Source organism: Cyprinodon variegatus, unplaced genomic scaffold (assembly GCF_000732505.1).
Source record: "Cyprinodon variegatus isolate N-32 unplaced genomic scaffold, C_variegatus-1.0 Scaffold28, whole genome shotgun sequence".
Lineage (NCBI taxonomy): Eukaryota > Metazoa > Chordata > Actinopteri > Cyprinodontiformes > Cyprinodontidae > Cyprinodon > Cyprinodon variegatus.
Window position 1 is genome coordinate 315013 of NW_015150481.1, and position 5214 is coordinate 320226.

The 5214-nt window shown below is 48.1% G+C and overlaps 1 protein-coding gene across 1 annotated transcript in view; it reads right to left on the reverse strand.

Moving 5' to 3' along the window:
• Window positions 1-5214, reverse strand: part of fgd1 (FYVE, RhoGEF and PH domain containing 1) — a 23630-nt gene that overhangs the window by 17208 nt on the left and 1208 nt on the right. The gene's annotated exons all lie outside the window — the stretch shown is intronic.

A 5214-nucleotide genomic window follows, 5' to 3' on the forward strand; every position in this document is an offset into this window, starting at 1 on the left:
TAAACCAGGTCCTGGTAAAGAACGTTTCTTGCAATATTTCTCTCTCTCTCTCCAATGCGTCTCTTACTCCTGCGACTCAACCTGTCAATCACCCGCAAAACGTCTGCGCTTTGGCGGGAAGTGGTGAGTAAATACACTTTGTCACCTCGGGTCGCTGCTAAAGCCGGGCGTACACTGTGTGATGTTTTTCAGTCATTGCACGCAGCTACAGCTCACACTGTATGTTCGGCCCGACGCTCTGATGCGATCTACCTGCTCGCACGGTACCACTAAAAAGCAGGTGGTACTCAGCTCCACAGTGAGATGGCGCTACTGGACTCATCTATCCAGAAGCCAAACAAGTAGAAGAGAAATATTAAGATCACTATAATGCGCCCTGAGCACTATAAGACGCCCTGAGCGATTTGCCCACGGCGTGAGGTCGGGAGAAAATCAAACATGTCTAATTTTCTCCCGACCTCATGATTCCTGATCGGGAGGTAGTCGTGAGAGGCTGATCGCCCCTCGTAACTCCCTGTACACTACACGACACACGGCGCACGATCAGGCTGAATGTCGGCCCGATCGAAAGATTCTCGCACGACTGGAACATCGCCCAGAAAATCGCCCAGTGTACGCCCGGCTTTAGCTCTGTGTGTTGCAGAGGAGCTGCTGCACATGTACAACTGTTAACCAGACTCCATGGACAAAGATTTTACGCCCTAGGGCGGAAATACGTCACCAATCAGATGAAAAATGGAATGACTGTTTATTAAAGATTAAATATTTATCTTGAACATCTAAAAAATACAGATATATTTCGAAACATTTTACATTTTAATTTAAAATTAAATCATAAATAGAAATGTATATATATATATATATATATATATATATATATATATATATATATATATATATATATATTTTTTATGTCTTTTTCAAGGTCATTGTGTGGGTGGGGCGGCACCCTAGCGCCCTCTATTGACCAGCCTCCACTGCTTTAAACTACGTCAACCTGCATGTATCCCTTTAGTCATGTATAAAGAAAACTATTTAATTACTTTTTGGTGTTTTTTAAGCAATCTGTACATGACTAAAGGGATTAACGCCTCTTCAGGTAGTTTAAAGTCTATTTTTCATAGAAAACTAAAGAGATAAACGGGAATCTGACGTCTTGTGCATGCGTACTGACTATAGGTATGCTGGTCTGATGGGGTACGCTGGTCTGATGGGGTATGCTGAAATGACAGACACTGGTTTTGTTGCAAATCCAGTTTCAGGCTTTATGTAACTGAACCCTTGAAGAACCTGCTGTCATCAAAACAGGCTTAAATCTGAAGTGACTTTCTGAGTGAGAGTTCGGTTGCTTTGGATTTGAGCCCGTTTTGGTTTCCATGATGCAGATTATCCAGGATGCTAACAGGTTCTGATCAGGAATCTGGATTTAAGCATCTGAAATGTGTCGTTCAGGCTTTGGGTCGGTCAGAGGAACCTCGCATACAGACATGAGCGTGAAGTCATCGGCACCATGAGCTTCTGCTCAAGGGCAGAAGTCCTGCGCAGTCCAAACCCGGTACCAGAGACACCAAGGAGGCCTTGGGAACCCGGCGTTAGATTCCCGGTGGCCAACAGATCTCAGGTTCCGCCGATGGAAAAGCTTGGAGTCTGCAGCTGAACTGAGAGACGGCAACAGGAGTCTGAGGAACTGTGAGAAAGCAGCTGGAGGAGAAGAAGCCAACTGGACCCATCGGCACCAGCTGAGGAGCTGCACTCCCAGGCCGGGGGATTGGATCCCAGACGTGATGCTGGAACCATCCCAGAGGAACGTCTGGGAAGCTGCGTGAAGAACAGCAGCAGGTGAACTTCAGGGAGCAGGAAGGCTGGAGGTCAGAACCTCAGCAGAACTCTGTGAGGTCATCAGGACTGAAATGTTTAAAGTGAGTCTTGATACTAATGATTAAAAATAAAGCCTGGTTCTGTTTGATTGCTGATACAAAATGCGGAAGTGTGACGCCACTCCGAGACATAGGCTAGCTAACATGTCGGATGTAAACACTGAAACAGACAGCGATGAAAAATATTCATTAATGGAGCGTATTTCCAGTCAACCAACAAGTCCGGCCTGAGATGACCTCCATAATCGGTCTGGTAAAGAGCAGGCGGAGCTTGATTTCAAAGGCGGGGCTAACAGGGTCAGCATCATCAGGTTAGAACCAGTCAGTAACAGGAAAAGTCGCTCATATTCAGAATTCAAACTTCTAAAAGTTCTTTAAATCTGAAATGATTCCATCCTGTTCAATGAATGATCAGTGTTTTTAATTCAGAGTAATTTTCATGTGAATGTGCTTTACTGGAGGCATCCATGTTTGTCAAAGAACACTACTGCCACCTACTGGTTAGTGACATTGTCACGGTGCGGTATCGGCTGTTGATCAAGTCCCAGTGCTGTATCTGGTGTTTGTCACAACGCGCTATTATCCAAGTCATCTTGAAAACATTCTTCTTCCAAATGTTGGCTACATATTACGGGTTTTTTCAGTGTAGTCCTGTTTCTCTGACTGTGATTGGCTGGATGTGCTCTGGAGGATCAGGAATCAGAAAGGAGAAATAACTCATTTATTTTCCACTTTTACCCGATGTATTCCATTAGCAATCAAATGAAAATTTGAGAGTAATGAAAATTACTCTGAATTAAAAACACTGATCATTTATTGAACAGGATGGAATCATTTCCTATTTAAAGAACTTTCTAGAAGTTTGAATTATGAATATGAGGGACTTTTCCTTTAAAACAAAAATGGAAGCTCTATTTCTCTAATTAATTAACAACAACTTTTTTTTAATTCCCTTCCTGCTTTTACACTGGGAGGATTGGGGGCATTGGTTGCCATGGCTACGCCTGACCCCACATCCAGCTCTGCCCCTGGAAGCAAGCAAACTGCACTGATTGATAAGCGAGGGTTAATAACTGCTGCAGCTGTCTGACTGCTTCCACTGGTTTAGTTAAAAACTGACGAAATAAAACCAAACTGGATTTAGTTTATCGTTTCCTCTTCCTGCTGCAGTCACCCTGCTATCATTAAAAGGCTGACCTCTGACCCTGGACCCACCACAGTGACTGGGTGGGGGGGATCTGACAGGAAGTCTGGGGGCGGGGTTAGGATCGGCGTTGCCTCAGGCTGCCATTTCGGTCAGTCGGACCCTGAACCTCAGAGTCCCGCTGATATTCTGATTCTGCCAGCGTACAAACACGGAATGAGCTGCAGCTTCATCAGGCCGTCAGAGGTCAAAGGTCATACATCAGGTCCCCAGTGAGTTTGATCTGAGCAGCAGATAAAACCTTCCCTGAATCCACGTCTGTGTGGATCTCAGCTCCGCCCCGCGCTGCGGCCCGACTTTCAGCAAAACAAACGCGCCGCAGCCAAAAATTCCAGCCGGAAAAGCAGGAGTTCAGGCGGGAGTCACTGGATCCTCAGCCAAGACACACAGTCACAAACACTCAGCATGCCTTTCTATCTTTACGAGGACTTTCCACTGACTGCCTTTCATCTCTGCTACCTAACCAGAAACCAGAACCGCTCCTTCAGGGCCCGGGTTTGGGTGGGTCCTCACAGAGCGTGTTGGAGAAGTGGGTCCAAATACCAGAGAGCACCCAGACATGGAGCTGGAGCTCACATCAGCACATCACGCTCCTCCAGCTGTGTGTAACCCTCCACCCGCCGGCTATCTGAGAAGTAGTCCCGGCGCCGACCGCAGGCTGCAGCTTCAGCAGAAACCAGTTTCCATCTGGATTCAGTCTCTCTGCTGTTTTTAGGTCCAGTTCAGAAGCTGCTGTGGTTCTGCAGAACCCAGAACATCTTTCATCAGAACCTTTGCTGCTTTTATCAGACGCTCCCTCCTGGTTCTGCTCATTCATTCCTAATGAAATGTTTCTAAAACTTTGGGTTCTTCCTGTTTTCTGGTTCTGGTCGTTCGGACCTGGAGCCTCACCGCCTTCCAAACAGAACTCTGACCTGTGGTTCTGATCCATGACTGATTCTGAACACTGAGAAGCTCTGAAAGCAGGAAGTGAGACGGGTTTGGATGCAACATCTGCTGATGCTTCAGAACCTTTGTTGTCATGGTTACCACCAGAGAGGAAGTCGCCATTTAAACAAAACGAACCGGATCCTGATGTTAAAAACCAAACGGATCAGAACCGAAGTCAGATGAAACTCATTGATCATGAAGGTCCGGTTCTTCCTGCTGCAGTGAAACAGAACCCTGCAGCAGAACCACAGAGTTCTGACCGACCCAGAGACCTTCAGCCTGTCTGCGGTCCGGGTCGGGGGAGGGGGTCCTGGATGGTTGAGGAATCATGTGACCCTCCTCAGCTCGCCATCATGTGACCTAGCTGCAGCTAACGAGCCTCTAATTAGATTCCCTCTAATGTGATGAAGAGCGGAATCTGACCCGCTGCCACAACCAGGAGACCAGAACCACAGTCCAGAACTAGACCTGGACCAGAACTAGACCTGGACCAGAACCAGACCTGGACCAGAACTAGACCTGGACCAGAACTAGACCTGGACCAGAACCAGACCTGCTTCTATGTAGAAACACTGAAAATCAGCTATATTGGATGAAGGTCAACAGGCCCAGAACCAGGGGCCAGAACCACAGGTCAGAACCAGGGGCCAGAACCAGGGGCCAGAACCACAGGTCAGAACCAGGGGCCATGAACCATGGTCCAGAACCAAGAGCCATGAACCATGGTCCAGAACCATGGGCCAGAACCAGGGCCATGAACCACAGTCCAGAACAAGGGGCCAGAACCACAGGTCAGAACCAGGGGCCATGAACCACGGGTCAGAACCAGGGGCCATGAACCACGGGTCAGAACCAGGGACCATGAACCACAGTCCAGAACAAGGGGCCAGAACCAGGAGCCATGAACCATGGTCCAGAACAAGGGGCCAGAACCACAGGTCAGAACCAGGGGCCATGAACCACAGGTCAGAACCAGGGGCCATGAACCACGGGTCAGAACCAGGGACCATGAACCACAGTCCAGAACAAGGGGCCAGAACCAGGAGCCATGAACCATGGTCCAGAACAAGGGGCCAGAATCACAGGTCAGAACCAGGGGCCATGAACCACAGTCCAGAACAAGGGGCCAGAATCACAGGTCAGAACCAGGGGCCATGAACCACAGTCCAGAACAAGGGGCCAGAATCACAGGTCAGAACCAGG